The sequence below is a fragment of the Coenobita brevimanus genome, chromosome 23 (assembly GCF_032717465.1).
Source record: "Coenobita brevimanus isolate Jiangsu-jjx chromosome 23, ASM3271746v2, whole genome shotgun sequence".
In the NCBI taxonomy this organism is placed as follows: Eukaryota; Metazoa; Arthropoda; class Malacostraca; order Decapoda; family Coenobitidae; genus Coenobita; species Coenobita brevimanus.
Window position 1 is genome coordinate 37,457,732 of NC_136976.1, and position 26,572 is coordinate 37,484,303.

Sequence of the window (26,572 nt, forward strand, 5' to 3'; positions counted from 1 at the left end):
AACACATGGCTTTCCTCCTGTGAATCCAAACTTGATTCCCTGCCAAAATGTCGATCTCCTCCAGATATCTTATCCATCTGTCATTCAGGATTCTGTCACACAATTTTGCAACCAAGCTGGTTAGAGACACCAGTATACAATTCCGAGGTTCTTCCGTGTTCCCTCCCATATAAATTGGTACCACACTGGCCATCTTCAGTTGCTGAGGCACTTTCCCTTCTTCCAGAGAACACACAGTTAAAAACATGAATCTTATCCACCACTTGTTGGAAGGAATTTGAGTGTAAAGTGGAGGGACTGTAAGAAAATGTTCTGGAAAGATGTGAAAAGAGTAAGACAGGGTGGAAGTGAAGTTAGCAGGGGAGTGAAAGATAAAAATGGTAGATTACTAGTGGAGAAGGGAGAAAAAGTGAGCAGATGGAGAGAACACTTTAAGGAATTGTTGAACGTAGAGGATGGAAGTAATGCGAGTATAAGTGGCTGGGGAATGGCTGGGAGAAGGAGGGAGGTGAGAAGACAGGAAGAAATCAGTAGGATAGAAGTTGTGAAAGCAATGAAGAAAGTTAAATCAGGGAAAGCCCCAGGAATTGATGGAGTGTGTGGTGAAATGCTGAAGCATGGGGGAGAGATAGTAGTAGAATGGATGTGGAAGATGTGCAGATTGGCCTGGGAGGAAGGTAGAGTCCCGGAGGATTGGAAGTCAGGTATAATTATTCCCTTGTACAAAGGAAAAGGGGAAAAAGAAGTGTGTGGTAATCATAGGGGCATTTGTCTTCTTAGTATAATAGGAAAAGTGTATGGTAGGATACTTATTGACAGAGTTAGAGAAAGAACAGAGGAATTAGTTGGAGAAGAACAGGGAGGCTTTAGGAAGGGAAGAGGTTGTGTAGATCAGATATTCATTCTCAGATCTTTAGTGGAAAAGTTTCTAGAGAAGGGAAAGAAGTTGTATGCGGCTTTCATGGATTTGGAGAAAGCATATGACAGGGTGGATAGACTAGGATTGTGGAAAGTGTTAAGAATATATGGAGTAGATGGGAAGTTGTTGAATGCTGTGAATAGTATGTACGATGGTGCGAAGGCTGCAGTGCGTGTGGATGGTGAACTAAGTGAATTTTTCTCTTTGAAAGTTGGGTTGAAACAGGGATGTGTCTTGTCTCCATGGTTGTTCAATCTGTACAGGGATGGGGTAATAAAAGAGGTACAAGGTAGGGTAGTGGATGTTGGAGTGGCCCTGGTGAGAGAGGATAGTGTTTGGAAACTCCCTGTACTGTTGTTTGCAGATGATACTGTGTTGTTGAGTGAAGACGAAGGGGAGCTGCAAGGCTTGGTGGATGAGTTTGAGAGAGTGTGTAAGAAACGGAATCTAAAGGTGAATGTAGGGAAGAGTAAAGTGATGGTCTTTGAGAGAGGTGAAGTCAGTGAATGTACAGCGAGGTTGGATGGTGAGGAATTGGAAAATGTGAGTATGTTTAAGTACTTGGGTAGTGTGATGAGTAAGGATGGAGGTTTGGAGGGTGAAGTGCTTGAAAGGGTACAGCAGGGAAGAAAGGTTGCTGGTTCTTTGAAAACAGTGATAAGAAACAGGGAAGTGAGCATGGAAGTGAAAAAGTTACTACATGACAGTATTGTGATACCAACTCTAACGTACGGAAGTGAAGCTTGGACGTTGTTGGAAGGACACAAGTCAAGAGTGAGAGCAGTGGAAATGAGTTATTTAAGAGGAGCCTGTGGAGTCACATGGAGAGACAGGCTGACGAATGAGGATATAAAGGAGTGTTGTGGTGTTGATGTGGATGTGATAGGAAGCGTTATGAGGAACACACTGAGGTGGTTTGGCCATGTGGAGAGGATGGAGGGTGAAAGACTGACGAAGAGAGTGTATGTGAGTGAGGTGGAGGGGGAAAGAGGGAGGGGGAGGCCGAGGATGAGATGGAGAGATGGGGTGGAGAAGTATATGAGAGAGGGGGGTGTGAGTTGGGAGCAGGGGAGTGAAATGGCGGGGGACAGGGCGACTTGGAGGCGATTTGTTTGTGGCCACCCCAAACGGGATTGAGGCGTCTGGCAATAGATAAATAGATAGATAGATTGTTCTCTGCATTCCTGTAGTATCCATTTAAATATCCCATCTGGTCCTGTGGCACTCCTCACATCTTGAGTTTCCAGTAATTTGTATACATCTTGCACTTCAACTTTTACATCTTTTAATACAACATTTCTAGTCACTCTTTCCTCCACAAAACCTCTTTCTCTTGTGAAGACTGATTGGAAGGTTTTGTTCATTATTTTGGCTTGCATAACTGCATCTTTATAGACATTTCCTTCTACTTTCAGCTTACTAATTCCTTCCTTTTGTTTTAAATTGCCATTAACAAACCTGTAGAACAGTTTAGGTTCATCCTTACATTTGTCAATTATACCTTTTTCGAAGTTTCTTTCTTCCTCTCTGCGTATTCTTGTATATTCATTTCTAGTACTTTTATATTCTTCCTTTGATCTATCATTACCTCTCTTTCTCCCTTTGTTCCATGCCTTATCCCTTTCCTTTTTTGCTTTCTTACACCTTTTGTTGAACCAGTCATTTCTCCAGTTCTCCTTCCCACTAACTTTTGGCACATACTTTTCCGCACCTATATTGTAGAGGTCTGGAAAGATATCCCACTTCTTCTGTATCTCTCGTTTCCCAGAATTCTCGTCAGTCTGCTTCTTCAAAAAATTTTCTCAGTCATGAAAAGTTTGCTTTCCCGAAGGCGTATCATCCATGCCTGTATAGCTCATCTCTTGTCTCCCCATTTACTTCTATTTTTTGGAACTCCATCACTACATATCACTTTTTCCAACAGGGCACAGTTATTTCAGAGATTCAGTTGTATCAGGTTCTTTGGTTAGAATTAAATTTAGTCTTGGTGGTGTGTCATCATCTCTAAATCTTGCCTCTCCTATGACCCAGTGAGTCATTACATTGTCCATTGCTATATATAACACTATACTGCCCCATGAATCTTCACTGCTTCCTGAGTCCTGCTTCTCCCAGTTTACCTCTTAACAGTTAAGGTCACCCATCAGGATTATGTTGTTGCATTTCTCAGTCACTTTCTGTAGGTATCTAACCAATTCTGACAACATCTGGTATTCCTCCTCATTCCATGCCTTTGCCTTGTGGGGGACATGCATCTGCAATGTCTCTCTTGCCCCTCTGTCTGGTTTCTATTACTGTACCGTGTTTATCACTTCAGCCATACCTTCTCCCAGTTCCACATTTCCACATTTAGGCTGTTTTTCACTGCAATCATCACTCCTCCTCCCATTTTATCTTTTCTGTCTCTTCTCCATAGTTTGTATTTCCCATCTCCCATTGGGATTTCAATATTCCCTCTTAGCTTGGTCTCTACAAAGCATATAATATCTGGCTCATTTACCTTGAAGAAATGGTTTATTTCTAGCCATGCTGCGAGTAGACCATGTGCATTAACATATGTCTCTTTCAATTTTTTGCTTTGTTTTTTACTGTGTCTTTCTCCCCCTCTCCTTCGGTACCCCTTCCTCAATTTCTGATTCATAACTCTCCAACAGAACTCTGTCTTCTCTTCCTCCGTTCTCTGGTCGTTTTTTTTTTCTGTGACTTCCTTAACAAGTTCCTTTATTTTAGCTCTACCTAATTTGTGTCTCTCCGTATCCAGATTTTTAAAATCCCTCCTTATCTGCTGTTTTCCAAGTCTTGATTATTTCATTTACCATGAGCCGAGATTGAAATTTTAGAGCCGAGATTGAAATTTTACTTTTAGTGGCCTTTCCCCCCACCCCATATTTTTTCCCAGCCTAAACACTTCTTCAGTCTCCTCCTGGGCTTTGTCATTTCCTTGCATAACCATTGACACTATTTCCTTCGCGCTTCTTAGTTCTTTCCTTTCTCTTTCTGACCTCACTGACATAGGTTTTTCTTTCAAACCTGAGATAATTACGCATTTTTTTTGTCTGCTACATCTGTGACAAGTGTTTCATTACTTATTAGTACCCTGACCACTTCCTTCTCCACAATTTCTTGGTTTTCTTCTCTTGTTCTATAATCTCCTTTAGATTTATTTTCCCTTCTTCCTAAGTTTTCATCCAGCCCTTATGCTCATCCTTAATTTCCTTAATATGTTCATTTTGCATCTTTGGTTTTGATTCATACTCTTTGAGTTTATGCTTCTTCTTGTCCCTTTCCTCCTCCAACCTCTTATTTTCTCCTTTAGGCTGTTATGTTTCATTTAAGACTGAATCATTACTCTTTAATTTTGATATTTCTCTCTCTTGCTCAGCACTACGTGACCAGACACTCTCCACCTCATTTTTCAATTGCTTAATCTCTTTCCCTGGTTGTAGTGTTTGTTCCTGGAACTCTGATTACTGACCATACCTTTTTAAATTCCTGGGCATTCCTCTCAGCCATTTTCTCTGCACCTGCTACTCTTGTTTGATTCAGTTTAATACTCCCTGCACTCCGGTCTTCATTTGAGAAACACTCAAATTCTCTTGCACTGGTTGTGAACAAGGGACTCTCTCCTTCCACCATTATACGTCCGTACGAATATTTTAAACTTCTACTATGTCTTGTGCTCTTACTTGACCGAATCCTCCGTTTTTTTTTTTACAAATATCGGACAGGACCACCACTCACACATTCAGTTCACATAATCACAATAGGCTGGCCTCCTTTTTGCCGCTGTTTTAGCGTTATTTCACCTCAGTCAGCTCGGAGCTGCTCCTCCGTCAGCAACATGTGTGTGTGTGTGCGTGATGTGAGGCAGTGTATGGGGTTAAGAGAAGACAAAAGGGGGGTGCAAGGAATGGGATGGTGGAATAAAGAAGTGAGACAAGATGTGGCACAAAAGAAGAAAGCATATAGTGAGTGGATGGGGAGCAGAGGCATGAAGGATGTTGGGAGATGGAAGAGAGAGTTATGTGTAGAGAGGATGAGAGAGGTGAAAAGATTAGTAAGAGAGGGTAAGAAGAGAGTGGATGAGGAATTTGGAAGGAAGTTGAGTGTAAAGTGGAGGGAATGTAAGAAAATGTTCAGGAAGGAGGTAAAGAGAGTTAGACAGGGTGATAAAGAAGGTAGTAGGACGTGAAAGAAAAAAATGGTTGATTGATAGTGGAGAGGAAGAAAAAGTAAGCAGGTGGAGAGAACACTTTAAGAAACTGTTAAACATATAGAATGAAAGTAATGTGACTATTAGTGGCTGGGGAATGGCCGGGAGAAAGAGGGAGTTGAGAAGGTACAAGGAGATGTAAGACTGAAGTAGTGGAAGTAATGAAGGGTGTCAAAATGAGGAAAGCCCCAGGAATTGATGTAATGTGTGGTGAAATGATGAAGCATGGGGGAGAGATAGTAGTAGAATGGATACGGAAGATGTGCCGATCGGCCTGGGAGGAAGATAGTCTTGGAGGATTGGAAGGAAAATGGGGAAAATGAAGTGTGTGGTATTCATAGGGGTATTTGTCTTCTTTGTGTAATAGGAAAAGAGCTTATTGACAGAGTTAGGGAAATAACAGATGAAGTAGTTGGAGAGGAACAGGGAGGTTTTAGGAAGGGAAGAGTTTGTGTGGATCAGATATTCCTCTTTAGGCCCATAGTGGAAAAGTTTCTAGAGGAGGGAAAGAATCTGTATGTGGCTTTCATGGCTTTGGAGAAAGCATATGGTAGAGTGGATAGACAGGAATGTGGAAAATATTAAGAATATAAGGAGTAAATAGGAAGTTGCTGAATGCCGTGAAGAGTATGTATGAGGGTGCCAAGGCTGTAGTGTGTGTGTGGATAGTGAGCTGTGTGAATTTTTCTGTGTGAACATTGGATTGAAACAGGGATGTGTTCTGACTCGATGGTTGTTCAGTTTGTATATGGATGGAGTTATAAAAGAGATACTGTACAAGGTTGGGCCGTGGAAATTGGGATGGCCCTAATGAGAGAGGGGAGTGTTTGGAAACTGCCTGTACTATTGTTTGCAGATAATTGTATTGTTAAGTGAAGACGAAGGGGAATTGCAAGGCTTAGTGAATGAGTTTGAGGAAGTGTGTAAGAAATGGAATCTAAAGGTGATGTTCGGAAAGGGTAAAGTTATAGTCTGCAAGAGAAAAGAAGTCACCTAATGTACAGTGAGGTTAGATAATGAGGAAATGGAAAATTTGAATGCATTTAAGTTCGTAGGTAGTGTGATGAGTAAGGATGGAAGTTTGGAGGATGAAGTGCTTGAAAGGGTACAAGGAAGAAAGGTTGCCGATTTCTTGAAAGCATTGGTAAGAAATAGGGAAGTAAGCATGGATATAAAAAAAATTGCTGCACGATACTATTGTGATACCAACTCTGACGTGTGAAAGAGAGGCTTGGACCTTGTTGGAAGGAGACAAGTCTAGAGTGCGAGCAATGGAAGTGAGTTACTGAGAGGAGGATGTGGAGAGTCATGGAGAGACATACTGACAAATGAGGAAGTGAAGGAGTGTTGTGGTGTGGATGTGGATGTTACAGAAAGCATTACATGAAATACAATGAGGTGGTTTGGTCATGTGAAGAGGATGGAGAGTGAGAGACTAATGAGGAGAGAGTACATGAATGAGGTGGAGGGGGGAAGAGGGAGGGGGAGGCCAAGGATGAGACGGAGGGTTGGAGTGGAGAGGTATATGAGAAGGGTGTGTGTGAGCAGGGGAGAGGGCAGTGAAATGGCAGGGGGCAGGGCGACATGGAGGCGATTTGTTTGTGGCCACCCCTTGCGGGATTGAGGCATCTGGCATAGATGGATAGGTAGATAGAAATATGGAGCTAAATTTGAGAAGGAAAAGGAATGGTTTAATGCTGGATGTATAGGAGCAGTGAAAAAGAGGAACAATGCTTGGAGTATGGTTAGGAAAACTGAAGACCAAATCAACGTGGAAGATATACGAAAATTTTAGAAATGACAATGAAAGAATATGAGGAGAAAAAAACAGGTATATATGAATATAATATAGTGTATGAGTGTGGAGATGATCCAGAATTATTGTAAAGTACAGTATGTAAATAGGAAGATGAAAATTAGAGATAGAGTTGTAAGATTAGGAGATGATGATAAAGAACATGAAAGAGAAGGCATGTGTGAGATTATGAATGAGAATTTCAAGATTATTTGTAAAGGAAGAGGATTTTCAGAGATCAGAAATAAAAAATGAGAATGTGATAAATGAAGTAAATGAGGCTAAATTTGAACCTGATGAACTTTTGGAGTTGATTAAATATGTGCTAGTAACCAAAACCTGATTAGATTTCTGGTTGGGTAATCAAGGAATTTAATGAAAACTTAGTTAAACCAATATATGCCATAATAATGTGTTTTTCAATGGAGGGAGATTTACTAAGGGATTGGAACGGAGCAAATATAGTATAGCGGTAGGGAGGACCCATTAAATTATCGATCCAGTGTCTCGTACAAGTATTGTTTGTAAATTATGTGAAAAAATCATGAGGAAGGGATGGGTACCTCATTTAGAGAAACATATGATAATATCCTCTAGGCAATTGGATTTCAAAGAAAGTACTTCATGTTCACAAATTTGCTGATTTTTTAATGAAAGAATTGTTAATATGTTACAGGAGAGAGATACAATAGGTGGGTGGATTACAGTATATTTATTTGGGTTTCAGGAAAATATTTGATAGAGTTCCACATGAGTGGTTGATTTGGGGGAGGCCATGGCTGAATCTGTAGAAAGGTGGCCTGCAGCCCTAGTGGACCAAGGATTGAATCCCGGCTAGGGCAGGGAATAGTTTAAGGATTTGAATTTCAAAAATGAAGGCTTTACTGTTCTACCAGAAGACCCACCAACATGTAAAAATACCCCCACTAATACCACCAGTCATGAATGAGACAGCCCTGGCATGTACTCAGTATGGATGATGGGTGTTAGCACCAAAGTGGTGACATGTGGAGGTGTGTAGGAGGACTGCTAGGCCTTGGGATAGGCCTGGAAGCCTTTGCCCAGAGTTGGACTCATTAAAAAAAAAAATGAAAAATGAAAAATGATGGTGATATAGATTGTGTTTTATTGAAATGGATGAAGAGTTTCCTCACCGACAGACAGATGAGAACTGTTATTAGAGACAAGTTTTCAACATGGGAGGAAGTGGTAAATGGAGTGCCCCAAGGAGCAGTTTTAGCCCCCATTATGTTTCAGATATATGTAAATGGTCTCTTCTTTGTCACACATAATCCCATCCATTCAAATGCAGATGACTTAGCACTGCACAGGTCATTCACACTTAAACACCCATTCACAGAGTTTAATACCCCTATCTCACATCCCAGTACAGCCATCTCCATAAATCAGGATTTATCTAGGATCACTGAATCAGAACAAAATAACCTTGTCTCATTTAATGCTAGTAAAATCAATTATATACAGTTTACTAGTAGACAGATATTCCCATATTCTTATATTACCTTCACTGCCACTAATATTCCCATCTCGAAAAGTATTGAAATTCTCAGTGTTTCACTTAACAGTACCCTCAGCTGGATGTCTCTTGTCAGATCACATGCTAAAACTGTCTCAGAGAAACTTGGAATATTGTACAGAGTTTGTAGCCTCTTCACTGCCGAGCAGTTAGCTATAGTTTATGAGTCATGTGCACTCTCAGCTGGAATATTGCTCACTCTTGTGGAGTGGATGTGGAGAGGTTGCACCAAAACAACTAGACAAAATTCAAAACAAAGCTGTTAGAATTATTAATAACCCTGCTATCACAAAAAAAACTTCTTCCCTACAGCTAAGAAAGAATGTTGCCTCCCTTGCATTATTTTACAAATATTTTCAAGGCAAATGCTCAGATGAAGTTGCATCCCTTGTGCCACCTCACCATGCCTTTCCCTGTGCTACACAGGCATCTGGTAGTGCCCATGACTGGAATGTCAGACTGCCATATTGCAAAATTTCCTTCTATCTGAAATCTTTTTATTCCCCAAGCTGCATCTCTTTGAAACTCGCTTCCCCAGAGTTGTTTCCCCCAAACTTCAACCTACAGCTGTTCAAATCTAACTGTTACAGATTTTTTATGAATGGAGGACACCAGTAATCAGGTGTATATATTATTGTTTTTATTCATTTGTTTTTCTTTCCTCTATTTTGTTATTAAAAAAAATATATGTGCAGTGAAGTTCAGTCATATATGAATATGTTTGCTGCTGATGCAAAATTCATGAATTGCAGGAAGATTTATATCAGCTACATTAATGAAGCCATGTATGAAGGATTGTATTTAACGCTAGTAAATGTAATGTAGCTGAGATCGGCATAAGTAAGAGGAGACCAAATTGGGATTACAAAATGGAAAATGAAGAGATGAACAAAGCTACTCTGGATAAAGATAGATGTGTAATAGTACAGCAAGGTTTATTGTCAGAGAAGCATGTAAATAACTAGTGGAGCATATAATCTGTTGATGAACATAGGAGTAACATTTAATTATTTAAGTGAAGAAATGTCAGGCAAATTATACTGACAATGGTAAGACCAAGACTGGAAGATGCTGCTTTGGCACAGTCTTTCCACTTAAAGAAACATAAATAAAATAGGTAAGATGCAAAGAGCAGCTTCAAAAATGATATCAAGCATAAGGGATTTGCAGTGTGAAGAGAGATTGGGAAGGTTGAAATTTACTACATTACAGGAAAGAAGAGAATGAGGAGATATGATAATGATGTATAAGTGAATGCAGTGTTTAGGGAACATTGATAGAAAACATAATATAATGAAGGATGAGGACAGAACAAGAGGACATAGTTTTAGATACCAACTTGCCCAGGTGATGAAGAAAATATAGCTTTCCAAATAGAAGTATAATGAAATGGAATAATTTGGATGGAAATGTGTTTTGTGCAAAGAATATCCATGTTTTCAAAGCAAGACTGGATAATTGTATCATTGGTGGTGGGACAAACTGAGTTTAGGTCAAATCGTGTAAAATAGAAATAGGTAAATACAAATAGGTAAATACACACATGTGCAGACACACACGCACACATCCACGCGCACACCCACACCCACACCCACACACACGAACGAACAGCCGGAGAGAGCAGATGTCCCAGCCATCGCTGCTAACCTTAAGTAGTTTCAGGAATTTTGTCTGTCCTGTCTCTTAAAGGTCTTGTTTTAAATTCAAAATAATGAAAGTTAATGGACTACCAAAAATGTAAAGATTTATTGACTAGATTGTACATGAATGTTTGTAGTTTTTTTTTTTGGTAACAGCTGTTTTGGTATTTAACCAACATCAAACATGGCCGAAAATATAAACAATGAGGGTCTAGAATTTCAAGGATTTGATGCTAATACCAATGTCATGGACCTGGTTAAAACATTAATTATGAGGTTTAGTGAACTCGAAAAGAAAGTAGAGAATCTAGTGATAAAGGATGTGTCAGTAAATATGGAAACTACCATACAGAATCTGATCCAGTCCAGTGAAACAGCCAATGAAGAGATTAGGAATTTGAAGCGGGAAAATGTTGAACTGAGGAGGAAACTAGAAGAGAGTACTAATAAAACGGAGAAGGTGAGTAGTGTATTAGAAGAGCATAAGGCAAAGTGGGCACACGTAGAAGAAGAACAGAAAGAAGTGGTCAGCTTAAGAGAGATCATCCAGGAAGAAAGGGAAATGAACAAGAAAGAAATGGAAGAAAATGTAGTGAAAATACTGAAGAAAAAAGAGAAAATAGTGAGAGAAACTGTAGAAAGGAACAGATGTGTGGTAGTATTTGGAAACAGGGAAGAGGAAGAAAAGGTTAGGTTCGTAAGACTCGAGAGAGACACGAACCTGGTGAGAGGAATATTAGGCAAGATTGACCCCAAAGGAGACAAGTGGGTAAAAGAAATTGAGGAAGTAAGGAGGATAGGGCCTTACAAGAAAGGGGAAACAAGACCAATGAGAGTCAAGTTTACATCAGAAAGTGTAATAAATGAGATACTTAAAGTGACCTGGAAATTAAGCAAAGAGGTGGGGATGGAAAATATTATAATAAGAAAAGATCTGAATGAAGAAGAAAGAGAAGTTTTAAAATCATTAAAGGAAGAAGTAAAGGAAAAAAATGATAAGAGGACAGAGGAAGAATGTAATACTTTTTTTTGGAGAGTATAGGATATGAAAGTAAGGAAATGGTATTTAAGGAAATAGAAGTGAAGGAAACTAAGGGGGATGCCTGTGAAAGATCAAAAGTTAAGGAAGTGGTACGGACAGAGAGCAGGAGAGAAGAGGGTATTAATAATGTCAAAAATAATTTGAAGGTGATATATACTAATGTTGATGGTTTCATATCGACAAGGATCGAAATTAATGATTTCTTGAGAGAACATGAACCTGATGTCATGTGCTTTGTAGAGACCAAATTAAGAGAAGATATTGATGTTCATTTGGGAGATGGTAAATACAAACTGTGGAGAAAAGACAGAAAAGAAAAAAAGGGAGAAGGAGTGATGATAGCAGTGAAGAACAACATAAATGTAGATACTGTGGAAATGGGAGAAGGCAGGGCTGAAGTGATATATATGAAATTAGAAACTGGAGAGAATGTTAAGAGAGATATGGCAGTAGTGTATGTTCCCCCAAAGACGAGAGCATGGAAGGATGACGAGTACCATGAGATGTTGTCAGATATGGCTAGCTACTTGCAAAAAATAATTGAGAAAAGCAATAATATAATTTTGGTGGGTGACTTTAATTGTAAAGAGGTGAACTGGGAGGAATGGTACTCGGGAGGCGGCGAGGATTCGTGGGGCACTATGTTATTAAATATAACAATGAATAATGTGATGACGCAATGGGTCAAAGAAGAGACACGGTTTCGAGGTGAGGACACACCAGCAAGGTTAGATTTACTGTTCACCAAAGAACCTGATGTAATAGAATCATTGGAATATCTCTGTCCTTTGGGAAAAAGTGATCACGTGGTCATTGAGTTCCAGATGTTAATAGGAAACATCGAGCCAAGAGACGAGCTTCATAGACAGGGAAGATACAACTTTGAGAAAGCAAATTTTACAGGATTGAGAAACTTTTTTGAAAATGCGGATTGGAGAAAATTCAGAGAAACAAGAGAGATACAGAGGAAGTGGGATATCTTTCTAGACCTCTATAATTTGGGAGTGGAAAAATTTGTACCAAGAGTAAGAGGAAAAGAAAACAGGAAAAAGGAGTGGTTTAATAGAAGGTGTATGATAGCAAAAAAAGAGAGAGATAAGGCGTGGAACAATTGGAGAAAGAGAGGTAACGACAGAACAAAGGAAGAATATAAAAGAACAAGAAATGAATACACAAGAATACGTAGAGAAGAAGAAAGGAATTTTGAAAAAGGTATAATTGACAAATGCAAGGATGAACCCAAACTGTTTTATAGATTTGTTAATGGCAAACTGAAACAAAAGGAAGGAATCACCAAACTGAAAGTAGAAGGAGAGGTCTTTAAGGATGCGGCAATGCAAGCAGAAATAATGAACAAACGCTTCCAGTCAGTTTTCACTAAAGAAAAGGAGCTTGTGGAAGGGGAAGGAGTGATTAGAAATGTTCCGGTGATGAAAGATATAAAAGTGGAGGTACAGGAAGTGTATAAATTACTGGAAACTCAAGATGTAAGGAAAGCCCCAGGACCTGATGGAATTTCTAATTGGGTACTGAAGGAATGCAGAGAACAACTGGCGGATAAAATTCACAGCTTAATTGTATGCTCACTGGAAGAGGGGAGAGTGCCAAAAGAATGGAAGAGGGCAAATGTGGTACTAATTTACAAGGGAGGAAACAGGGAAGAACCCCTCAATTATAGACCAGTGTCTCTAACCAGCATGGTCGCAAAATTGTGTGAGAGAATCCTGAAAGACAGATGGATAAAATATCTGGAAGAGATGAATATTTTGGCTGAATGTCAGTTTGGATTCAGAAGTGGAAGGTCATGTGTTTCTAACTTGTTGAGCTTTTACTCAAGAGCGATTGATGTGGTACAGGAGAGAGATGGTTGGGTGGATTGTGTGTACTTAGAGAAGGCCTTTGACAAGGTACCTCATAAGAGACTAATGTGGAAACTAGAATATATAGGAGGACTAAAGGGGAAACTTCTGGAATGGATGAGAGACTTTTTGAGAGACAGACAAATGAGGACAGTAATAAAGGAAAAGATGTCTGGATGGAGGAAGTAACAAGTGGAGTCCCTAAAGGCTCAGTGTTGGCGCCAGTAATGTTCCTGATTTACGTAAATGATATGGTAGATGGAGTGAACAGTTATGCAAGTCTGTTTGCTGATGATGTAAAGATCTTGAGGAAGATAGAGGTTGAGGAGGATTGTAAAAAACTGCAGGAGGATTTGGATAGGATACACAATTGGAGCCGGACGTGGGAAATGAAATTTAATGTAAAGAAATGTAAAATATTGGAAATGGGTAAAAGTACCAGGAGTCCATCACTGAATTATTTTTTGGGTAATGAATTAATCACAAAAAGGAGAGAAGAGAAAGATTTGGGAGTGCTGGTCCAAGATAGTTTGTCACCAGAAAAGCACATTAACAAGATAGTTGGAGAGACTTATAAACTCTTGATTAACATAAGAGTAGCATTTCATTATATGGATGAGGAAATGATGAAAAAATTGATAGTGGCCATGATCCGCCCCAGGTTAGAATATGCAGCGGTAGTGTGGTCCCCACACAAAAAGAATGATATAAACAAGATTGAGAGAATACAAATAACAGCAACCAAAATGGTCCCCAGTCTGACAGACCTGTCATACAGAGAGAGGCTGGAAAAACTGGATTTGCCTTCGTTAGAGGAAAGGAGAAAGAGGGGAGACATGATTGTGGTGTTCAGGACCATGGTGGGAGTAGATAAAATTGACAAAGAAGACCTGTTTGTATGGGATAAGAGAGCAAGAAGAGGACACGGAGTGAAATTGAAAAAGTCAAGCTGCTTGAAGGATATCAAGAAATATATCTTTCCTTACAGAAGTATAGACTTATGGAATAGCCTGGACAAAGAGATCGTCCAGTCTAAAAACTTAAACGAGTTTAAAGCTAAATTCGACTTATTGAGAAACAGCGACGGAAACCCACGAGCATAGTACATTCCGTGTATATCACAATTAGGTATATTAGGTAAATACTTAAATATTTGGAACGACTTAGACAAAGAGGTGGTGCATGAGAAAAACATTCATGTGTGTAAAGGTAGACTTGATAAATGTTGATATGGAGACAGGACAACACGAGCATTGCTCAATTCCTGTATACTACAAATAGGTAAATACACACACACACACACACACACACACACACACACACACACACACACACACACACACACACAAAGAGAGAGATAAGGCATGGAACAATTGGAGAAAGAGAGGTAACAGCAGAACAAAGGAAGAATATAAAAGAATTAGAAATGAATACACAAGAATACGTAGAGAAGAAGAAAGGAATTTTGAACAAGCTATAATAGACAAATGCAAGAATTAACCCAAACTGTTTTATAGATTTGTTAGTGGCAAACTGAAACAAAAGGAAGGAATCACCAAACTGAAAGTAAAAGGAGAGGTCTATAAAGATGCAACAGTGCAAGCTGAAATAATGAACAAATGTTTCCAATCGGTTTTCACTAAAGAAAATGAGTTCGTGGAAGGGGAGGGAGCGATTAGAAATGTACCAGTGATAAAAGACATGAAAGTGGACGTACAGGAAGTGTATAAATTACTGGAGACTCAAGATGTAAGGAAAGCCCCAAGACCTGATGGAATTTCTAATTGGGTACTGAAGGAATGCAGAGAACAACTGGCGGATAATATTCACAGTTTAATCATGTGTTCTCTGGAAGAGGGGAAAGTGCCACAAGAATGGAAGAGGGCAAATGTGGTACCAATTTATAAGGGAGGAAACAGGGAAGAACCCCTGAATTATAGACCAGTGTCTCTAACCAGCATGGTCACAAAATTGTACGAGAGAATCTTGAAAGACAGATGGATAAAATATCTGGAAGAGATGAATATTTTGGCTGAATGTCAGTTTGGATTCAGAAGTGGAAGGTCATGTGTTTCTAACTTGTTGAGCTTTTACTCAAGAGCGATTGACGTGGTACAGGAGAGAGATGGTTGGGTGGATTGTGTGTACTTAGACTTAGAGAAGGCCTTTGACAAGTATCTCATAAGAGACTAATGTGGAAACTAGAATACAGTACAATCCCAGCTATCCGATATCCAGACAAATGGAATACTCAGAACAACGGGAAAATTCAAGGGCTGGTAAAAATGTCAGTAAGTTATAACTGTGCGTCAATTTGAATGGACCGCCAAACCGCCGTTTGATTGTGTCACGCGAGGCTGGGTGAAGTCAGACAAAGTGAGGTGAAGGCATTTCCGGCTTATGTAAATCCCTAGCAAATCCTCTTAACCACCCCTCCTCTCCCCCTCTTTCCCCTACTTGAATTCAGTCATCCTCCACACCCTCCAAAAATCACCAGTCTGCATTTTGCCACCAGACAGTAAACAAGCTCTCTTGCTATTTTGTTCCTCTGATAGACGGTAATTTGTACACTCCAAAATGCCTAAAGTGCAAACTAAACGTAAGCGTATCGTGCTTACCTAGAAACAGAAGCTGGACATATGCAACAGTCTTGAAAAAGACGAACATTATAAAACACTAATGGCTGAACATAAATGTTAATAGGAATGAAAGTTTACTTTGTTGGAAGAAAAATAAATTAATAATATGCCTGCATTTCATACGTACATCATTTATTTTATTTTTTGCAAAACAGCTGAGTGGCGGGTGAGGGGTGAAGTGATGGAGGTCAGGTGGGGAAGAAGAAGAACAGTCGGAAACGTAAACAAACTCACGTTGGGGCACAGGTGTCATGATAATTCTACAGTGCAGTCTTAACACATCATCAGTTCACTAATAAATGTTCAAGCTTTTATTTCTTTATTTTATTTTTCAATTTTTATGGGTACAGTACATATAATGAATACAGTAATTCGGTAAACAATGGACTGGTGCAATTTGCAGTACTGCAAATTGCTAGACATTGCACGCACGTCCGTTATGACCATGGTGTGTGTTTACAAGGCAGTTTTTCAGGCGGAATCTCTTAGTGTAACCCCTAATGTGACTGGTGAGTACCTGAACTGTATTTACTGCTGTGATAGCCTTTGTATAGATTTGACTTGAAAATCAGAAATACGGGAAAAATCTGTAACCGGGAAGGTAAATTCCCCAAGCCACCCGGTTAACTGGGATTGTACTGTATATAGGAGGACTGAAGGGGAAACTTCTGGAATGGATGAGAGACTTTTTGAGAGACAGACAAATGAGGACAGTAATAAAGGATAGGATGTCTGGATGGAGGGAAGTAGCAAGTGGAGTCCCTCAAGGCTCGGTGTTGGCGCTAGTAATGTTCCTGATTTACGTAAATGATATGGTAGATGGAGTGAACAGTTATGCAAGTCTGTTTGTTGATGATGTAAAGATCTTGAGGAAGGTAGAGGTTGAGGAGGATTGTAAAATGCTGCAGGAGGATCTGGAGAGGATACATGATTGGAGCCAGACGTGGGAAATGAAATTTTTATCTATCTGTCTATTGCCAGACACCATAATCCCATATGGGGCGGCCATTTGACTCTGAGTTATTTGTTTTAGAGGGAGGGGCACTAACTCTCCACCAACCCACTTGACACGTAGGGAGCATGTATGGTAGTAGTAGTAGTAGTTGTTCCCTAGGCAGTGTGGCTGAACAGCCCCGAGTCCCTTAGGAAGGCCATGGCCGAGACCGGGCTTTCCCACAGAGCTCTCAAGGAATGTATGTTGTGTTGTTGGCGTAGGTGATTGTGTGGAACGCAGTCTTCCATAATGTGCTTAATAGTATGGGGTGCTGTGTTGCATCCTGGACAGGCATCAGCGACGGAGTCATCCAGCCTCCTCTGGTAGCTTAAGAGGGCTGGATGGTGCCCACATCTCAGCCTGGCCAGGTGGACCCTGTCCTCACGGGGAAGATAGGATTCAGAAGGGTGGATGTCAGGAGGCCGTGCATGCAGCTGTGTGTTGTCTTTAAGTGACTGAATGGAGCGGCGAGTGATCTGAGTGTAGATGTGCTTCTGGAAGCTGGTCTGAGGTGGGCGAGGGGGGAGAGATGACAGTATTTGTGTATGATATCGTGTGCTGGGTGTTTTGATGTTCCTTGGTGTGGGTGGATGTGTTGCCATGTACTGTAGTGGATGTTGTGGGTTTGTGGAGGCTGCAGCAAGGAACTGGGTGCCTCTCATGTCTAGGTGATCCTTGACTTTGAGGACTTTGGTTTCTTGATGTAGGTGGTCTGTGGGTGTAGTAGCTGTGCAGCCTGTGATTATTTTTAGGGCCTTGTTCTGTATGGTCTGTAGAGTGTTGTAGTGTGTTTTGGTGAGGTTAGAAGTCCAGGCAGGGCTTGCATAATTCATCACTGAACGTATGTATTGTTTGTATACTGTGGCGGTGGTTTCTTTATTGTGTCCGAATGTTGTATGGGCAAGTGACCTCAAAGCATTGAGTCTTGGTGTTATTTTATTTTTAATGTTTGTGATGTGTTGTTTAAATGACATTGATGTATTGTATGTTACACCAAGGATTTTGTGTGTGTGTGTGTGTGTGGTAAGGGAGTGTTGTTTATGGTGAGGTGTGGGATGTGACTGTTCTGCTGTCCAGTTTGTGAGAAGGGTCACTGTAGATTTGGCTGGGGCTATTTGGAGCCTGTTTGTGGTGAACCATTCGTGTAGTGTGTTGAGGTAAGGTTGAATGATGTGTGCAGCTGTCTTTGCGTTTTGGTGTGTACATGTAAGTGTTATATCATCTGCATAAGAAGCTATGTGTATCTGTGGTGTGTGGGGTGTGGGTACGTCGTGCATGTATAGGTTAAAGAGTGTAGGGGACAAAACAGATCCTTGGGGGACGCCGTTTGAGAAGTTTCTGATGTTAGAAGACTGACTGGCAAATGTTACGTGTGCACATCTGCCTGCTAAGTAGTTTGCCAGCACGTATGGTTTGGTTATATGGTTACCACCCAGCGTTGTAAATGGTTTCTTGGCTTACAGGAAACCATTTGGCTTGTCACTCAATGTAAAGCCACCTGTAACGGAGAGAAAAACATTAAGTAGTGACAGGAAAGATGGGAGAAATAGGAAGAGAGTAGGGCAGGCACAGAAAAAGAATGATAAAGACTAAGGAAGAATTTAATGTAAAGAAATGTAAAATATTGGAAATTGGTAAAAATACCAGGAGGCCACCACTGAATTATTTCTTGGGTAATGAATTAATCACAAAAATGAGAGAAGAGAAAGATTTGGGAGTGCTGGTCCATGATAGTTTGTCACCAGAAAAGCACATTAACAAGATAGTTGGAGAGACTTATAAACTCTTGACTAACTTAAGAGTAGCATTTCATTATTCGGATGAGGAGATGATGAAAAAATTGATAGTGGCCATGATCCGCCCCAGGTTAGAATATGCAGCAGTAGTGTGGTCCCCACACAAAAAGGAAGATATAAACAAGATTGAGAGAATACAAAGAACAGCAACCAAGATGATCCCCAGTCTGGCAGACCTGTCATACAGAGAAAGGCTGGAAAAGCTGGATTTGCCTTCCTTAGAGGAAAGGAGAAAGAGGGGAGACATGATTGCAGTGTTCAGGACCATGGTGGGAGTAGATAAAATTGACAAAGAAGATCTGTTTGTATGGGATAAGAGAGCAACAAGAGGACACGGAATGAAATTGAAAAAGTCAGGCTGCTTGAAGGATATCAAGAAATATATCTTTCCTTACAGAAGTATAGACTTATGGAATAGCCTGGACAAAGAGATCGTCCAGTCTAAAAACTTAAACGAGTTTAAAGCTAAATTTGACTTATTGAGAAACGCAACGGAAACCCACGAGCATAGCACATTCCGTGTGTATCACAGTTAGGTATATTAGGTAAATACATAAGTATTTGGAATGACTTAGACGAAAAGGTGGTGCATGAGAAAAACATTCATGTGTGTAAAGGTAGACTTGATAAATGTGGATATGGAGACAGGACAACACGAGCATTGCTCAATTTCTGTATACTGCAAATAGGTAAACACACACACACACACACACACACACACACACACACACACAGGGAGTAATCGGAGGTAGACGTTTGTCATCGGCGCTCCGTACCAACCAACATGGCCAGTGGCATTACCTAAATTAGTATCTTTGAATGAGTCAAGCTCTGTACTAGGTTAGACTAAATGATTTTCATTATTAAAAGGAAAAGAAATAATAAGTTTAAACAAGACTAGTTCAAACAGAACGAATAACCACGAGGAAAAAAAATGTGCTGAGTCAGCTGGGTTTGTTTAGACTACAGCAACACGGGGAAAGTGTACATACTCTGTAAGTACATATTCTGTTCATTTAGTATTACAAAATGGATACATACTTCAGTAAAACAAATTTGGAAAAGAAAAGGGATAAAAGTAAAAAGCAAAATGATGATTTCTACCAAGAACTGGTTGAAGTGGAGACTCACAATAGACTGGCTGAACGTGTACACAAACTAGAAATGGCTTTCAAAAATGAAATTGATGAAATAAAGAAGCAAATGCACTTGCAAAAGGAAAAGATAGAAAAACTAGGAAGGGAGGCCAATAAGAAAGACACAACCATCAGTGAACTAACAGTGGAATTGAGTACGCTTAAGAAGAAAGTGAGTGAAATGGCAAGTACTGTACAGTAGTCAATCACGAGTGTTATGGAAGAGTTCAAAAATGACACGGAGACAATTAGGCAAGCAAGCAGTCTTATGGACCAGAGCAGTGATATTGAGGAGAAGATAACACAGGTGAATGAAGCTGTGCAAAGCTACAAAAATGATGTTGAACCCACGTATGCTGAAATGGTGAAAGTAAAGAAAGACTTAGAAACAAGGGTGGACGAAAAAAGCATTAAAAAGGAAGTGAAAAGAATAATCCAAAACAATCCAAAATTAGTCAGAGATTCAGTAGAGATAAACAAATCAATAGTAATCACTGGTATAGAAGAGGAAGAAGTTAAAAACAAGATCACTAGACACAAAAAGGAGATGGCAAATGTAATGAGCTTACTGAAAGAAGTATCAGAGGAAATCTGTAGTAAAGACATAGAAGAACACTAAAGGTTAGGGAAATACGAGAAAAGCAAGAGAAGACCTCTAAAGGTGACTTTCCAGAGTGTAAACACTGTGGAAGAGATACTAAAAAATGCAAAGAATCTTATGGAAAAAGAGGAGTTCAAAAATGTATGGATAAAACGATGCCTAACACAAGAGGAACTGGAATTACTGAAAGAGAAAAGGGAGGAAGCAAAAACAAAAAATGAGGGAAGATCAGAAGAGGAGAAGAAGAAATTTTTTTACAAAGTAATAGGATTGCAGGTACGAAAGTGGTACACAAACAGGATGGAAGAAAAAGGAGGAAGGTAGTAGAACCATGTCATGACAAGTATATAAACAAGATGATATAGTTGATGTACTCAAATGTGGATGGAATGGTATCTAAATTACTAGAGATGAATGATTATGTCAGAGAAAATGAACCACAAATAATATGCCTAACTAAGACAAAATTAACACCAAGGATATCCAATGACATACTAAACTTAGAGGAATACAATATATGGAGAAGAGACAGAAATTTAAAAAAAGGAGGGGGAATTATAATATTAACTAAGAAAAATCTAAAAGTCAAGGAAATAAAACTAGATATACCATCACAAGTAGAACTGATTGCAGTAGAGATCGACACATCTGAAGGTAAAGTAATTGTAGCCAATTTGTACATGCCACCCAGATCAAACACATGGGAAAGAGATGAATATGAGGACCTGGCAGAGAGCACAATTCAAAGTATAAGATCATTGCTACATAAAATGGAAGAGAAATCGGAAAGAATTATACTAACTGGGGATTTCAATACAAATATAAATTGGAATACTCTAGATATAAATAGCCAAGAAAGCTGTTGGGACCAAAAGCTCCTGGATCTCGTACAAGAGTTTTTCTTAATGCAACATGTGAGGGAAACCACCAGAAAAAGAGGACTTGATGTACCTTCAGTGCTAGATCTAGTATTTACAAGGCAAGAAAATGATATTGACAGTTTAATATATCACCGTCAACTCGGTAAAAGCAATCATGCAGTACTAAATTATAACTTCAGGGTAGCATATGACATAGTAAACAGCAATGACAGTTACAAAAAGAGCCTAAACTATAAAAAGGGAAATTATCAAGACCTAAAGAAGTATTTCTTAGAAGTTGATTGGGAAAATGAGCTTAGAGGACAAGATTTAAATGCTGTATATAAAAAATTTTGTGAATTTTATGAAATAGGAGTCCAGAAGTACATCCCACAGCACAAAGAAGCAGATAAGAAAATACAGAAATGGTTCAATACAGAATGTAAAAAATCAAAAGAAAGAAGAGATTTGTTGTGGAATGGATACAGAAGACACAATAGTGAAAGGGCGTATAATAATTACAAACAGGCAAGAAACGACTATACAAGAATAAGGAGGGAAGCCCAAAAATAGTTTGAGGAGGATATAATAAATAAAAGTAGTGATCAACCAAAGCTGTTTTACAGCTATATCAGAAGGAAAACCAAAGTAAAAGATATAATACAATCCATTACGGATGAGGGAATCACTTATACACAAGGGAAAGATATTTGTGAAGCACTAAATAAGAATTTCCAATTAGTTTTTACAGAAGAAAAAAATTTTGAGAGGGACTATGTGGAACACGCATGTCCACACATACTACCAGGTATACAAATAGCAGAAAAAGTAATACAGGAGGAGTTAAGTAGATTAGACAGAGGAAAAGCAAGTGGTCCTGATGAAATTTCATGTTGGGTATTACGAGAATGTGCAAAGGAGTTATGTAAACCATTATTTTTAATTTTCAAGAAATCCTTGAGTCAAGGAAAACTACCTGATATTTGGAAAAAAGCAAATATTGTCCCCTTATTCAAGAAAGGAAACAGACAAAATCCACTCAACTACCGACCAGTATCACTGACCAGTGTTGTAAGCAAGGTATTAGAAAAGCTTATAAGAAAAGCTTGGGTAAATCATCTAGAAGAACACAGTATGATAACAGAAAGACAGTTTGGTTTCAGAAAAGGAAAATCATGTGTTACTAATCTTTTGAGCTACTATGACAGAGTAACAAACACAATACAGGAAAGGGAAGGATGGGTGGACAGTATCTATTTAGATTTCAAGAAAGCTTTTGACACAGTACCACACCAAAGACTTTTATGGAAACTGTACCATCAAGGAGGAATTCGAGGCAAACTGTTTTGTTGGATGCAAGACTTTCTCATAAAAAGAGAAATGAGGACAGTACTAAGAGGAAACTACTCATCATGGAAAGAAGTGACTAGTGGAGTACCATAGGGTTTAGTGCTGGCACCAATCATGTTTTTAGTGTATATAAATGATATAAACAGTAACACTGGAAATGAGAGCTATCTGAATATGTTTGCAGATGTTGCAAAAATACAAAGGAGAATTACTAGCATAGACTCTTGCAAGGAGCTACAAGAAGAATTAAATAAACTTCATGAATGGAGTAGTACATGGCAAATGGAATTCAATGTGGACAAGTGTCATGTAATCAAGTTTGGTAAAAGTGGAAAAAGACCTGATTGGGATTATAAGTTAGGAAATAAAACCCTATACACATCAGAAAGAGAGAAAGACCTAGGTGTGATTATCAATAACAGACTATCTCCGGCTGACCGCATCAGCGAGAAGGTACGGAACATGTATACACTGCTTGCAAATATGAGAATAGCATTCACATACATAAATGAAGACATGCTAAGAAGGATAATAACATCATTCATTAGACCAATCCTGGAATATGCATCAGTAGTCTGGAGTCCTCATCTCAAAAAGCATATAGACAAGATTCAAAAAGTTCAAAGGGCTGCTACAAGATGGATACCAAGCTTAAGGGACCTAAGCTACGAAGAAAAACTAAATAAACTGAATCTACCAACACTACAGGAGAGAAGGAAAAGAGGTGACATGATAATGCTATATAAGTGCATATCAGGAAAGGAGAAAATAGACATAAATGATTACTTAACATTTGGAGAAGCATCAGCAAGAGGACACTGCAAAAAACTGCATAAGAAGAGAGGTGATAAAGACGTAAGGAAATTCAGGTTCCCAAACAGAGCAATTGATCAATGGAATGCACTACCGAATGAAATAGTGTGTGCCAAAACAATTCACAAATTTAAGGATATGTATGATAAATATGGTTTAAGACACGGGACAGTACGAGCTTGACTCATTCCTGTAAAGATACAATTAGGTAAGAACACACACACACACACACACACACACACACACATGATAGTTAAACTTAGTCCTCATGAGCCCTGTTGAAATAGGTTGGCCTTAACCTCATGGCCTGAGGCTTGGCCTCAACTTCATGCCTACGCAGAACTCAGTAGAAACTCATACACCCACAGCAAATTGACTTAGGACCTACGCACAGAATTACTATGGGATAGTTGTCTGTCTTTGTTTTGTGTTTCCACCTCTACCAAGTGAATTTTGGGGGCAAGAAGTAACTGTCACGTCCTCTGGTGTTGGCGGGAGGTGATGAAACACTCATCACATCAGTGCTTGCTCAGAAGTGAGAGCTGGAGTATATGTTCCCGTCACTCTGAGCGTGCACCTCCCTCTTTTTTCGTATGCATTACTGTTTGCCCTGTTATTTTCCTAGAGTCGAGTTGTCATGCCTGGAAAGTACTGCTCAAGGGATGAGAGGGTCCATATCATTGCATGGAAGCAGCTTAATGTCCCTATCAAGACGATTTGTGAACGTACTGGACGTGCAAAGTCGACCGTCATGAAGATTCTTGCTGCGACGTGTGGTCTGCCACCTGATGTTGTACCAGAGCACAAGCATGGCAGTGGAAAGAAGAGGACGACTTCCAGAGGTATAGATACACTTCTGAAGAGGGAAGTAATCAAGAATCCTTGACTGACAGCAGCAAAATTGAAGAGAATGCATCCCCAGCTGTTACAAGACGTCTCAGTTCGAACTATCCAATACTGCTTGCAGAAGGAGCTAGGTTTGCCAAGCTGCACCACAGCCAGGAAACCACTTCTCACTGACCACATGAAGAAGCATCGCATTCAGTGTGCTGAGAATTATGCACACTGGATATCAGATGAGTGGAGAAAAGTTATGTTTTCTGATGAAAGCACATTTCAAGTGTTCCAGGTGCATTCTGCCAAGGTTCATTGCCCTGCTTCCCATAGTCAATATGACCCTGTTTACATGGTGCCAACTGTTAAGCACCCACAATCAGTAATGGTATGGGGCTGTTTTTCAGGTGAAATGGGAAAGGGAGGCCTCTTCTTTCTTCCTAAGAACTTGATGATGAATGGTGGCTGGTACATTCAAGTTCTGAAAGATCATTTGTTAAACTTTTATGCTATTCACGGGTGCAACTTTTTCATGCACGATTCAGCTCCATGTCACAACTCAAGAAAGGTGACAAACTGGCTTCAGGATAATCGGATTGAGGTCCTTGACTGGCCTGGCAACAATCTGGATCTAAATCCAATAGAAAAGTGCCGGGCAGAGATGAAGAAAATCATGGGAGAGAAGAAGACACCCAATCAGGACAACCTCAAGACTGAACTGATAAATGTTTGGTACAAAGAAATGGCCTTAGATTACCTCAGAGATCTAAGTGATTCCCTGCCAAAATACATCCAACTGGTCCTGAAAAACAAGGGAAACATGATTTCATATTAAACGGCCATACCACGTTGAGTACACCGCTTCCCATCCGATCAGCGAAGTTAAGCAACGTTGGATCTGGTTAGTACTTTGATGGGTGACTGCCTGAGAACACCAGATGCTGTTGGCATCCCTACGTGTCAAGTGGGGTTGGTGGAGGATTGGTGCCCCTCCCTGTAAAACAATTAACTCTGAGCCCTTGACCACCCCGTTTGGGATACATGGCGTCTGGCAATGAATGGCATATCATGAACAAACTGTTTGATATACTATAATTCTTGTGTTTTTTAACATACAGTGCTCGTCAAAATTATCAAGCTCCTACTGCTGGGCGCGCAATACTTATGGCCAAAAAAGAATCGCCCATTTTTGGTGGTAAAAATTGAGCCACAAGTTTGCGGCGCTAGCATGGCGTCATGGTAGCCTGAGGCCTTCCGACGCGCTGGTTCGTTCCCGCCTCAGTTGCGCACGGGCTGCCTGAGAGAGAGGAACTCCGCTGCGTCTCCCTCTCTTTTTGCGCCATTTTTTACCGAGTGTCCTGCAGTGTTTTGGCTTTCGCCACTTTGTTATGGCACCTACCCATGAACTATCGAGTGAAATCACATCCCAGATCATTGCTCTAAAGGAGGCAGGCCACCAGACAAAGGAAATTAGTGAATTGGTTGGTGTGGCTCGATCAACAGTGCGTCGGTGGTGCGCGCGGTTTCGAATGGAAAACAGTGGTGAAGTTCCCACAATGAAACCGTGGTCTGGTAGGCTTAGGAAAACTTCCCCAAGGTCTGTTAATGTTTTAAAACGTGCAGTGGAGTTTAATCCTCGTGTGAGTGCAAGGAAAACAAAGGAGAGCAACCCGGAAGTGTTTGGTGAGGTGTCTGTGGGAACAGTGTCTCATAGGGTCCATGAACTTGGTTACACAAGTCACAGGCCTGTGAAGAAGCCTCTTCTCACAAAAAACCAGCGACTTCGTAGGCTTGCCTTTGCTAATAAATATCTTAACTGGGGTGAAGAGCAATGGTTGTCAGTGTTGTGGTCTGATGAGGCAACGTTTAGTGTCACCTGTAACAGAGGAGCACGTGTGTACCGGCGCAAAGGTAGTGACCCACTTGACCCACGGTATGTTGAAAGCACAGTTAAACATCCTGATTCACTCATGGTATGGGGTTGTTTTTCTGGTCAAGGTTTGGGGAAGCTTGTGCTTCCCAAGAACATTGGATTGAATCAGGATGTTTACCTGGAGCTTCTGTGTGATCATTTACCAGACTCCTTTGAGCTCACAGGTGCACGAGTGTTTCAGCAGGACGGTGCACCTGCCCACAAGGCCAAATCGGTCACCAATTGGCTTCGTGACTGCGAGGTATCATTCATGACAGACTGGCCAGGAAATAGCCCAGACCTCAACCCGATTGAAAACCTCTGGTACCTCGTAAAGAAGTCTCTCCAAGGGAAGGACGTGAGCTCTGCCTAAGCTGGAACCCGCCATTTGTGACTCCTGGGACAAAATACCCCTCCAGCACCTCAGGAGCCTCGCCCTTTCACTTCCAAGACGTGTCAGGTCTGTGAAGAAGCGTAAAGGATACCCTACGAAGCACTAAAGGTAAATAAAATGCATTATTTATATGTTTTTCCAATGTTGAAAGGTTTGTTTCGTAGGAGGGACGCAGGGCGCTCGATACTTCTGACAAGCACTGTATACCTTGTGGGGGGGAGGTTCTAAGTCAATTTGT

At 40.2% G+C, this 26,572-nt stretch overlaps 1 protein-coding gene and 1 non-coding gene across 2 annotated transcripts in view; both read left to right on the plus strand.

Annotated features, from left to right (window-relative positions):
* melt (ventricular zone expressed PH domain-containing protein melted) overlaps positions 1–26,572 on the plus strand; it is a 671,576-nt gene that overhangs the window by 548,768 nt on the left and 96,236 nt on the right. The window lies entirely within an intron of this gene.
* LOC145393106 (5S ribosomal RNA) lies at positions 24,860–24,978 on the plus strand. The gene has a single exon (XR_013896123.1). It is a non-coding gene; the product is annotated as a 5S ribosomal RNA (ribosomal RNA).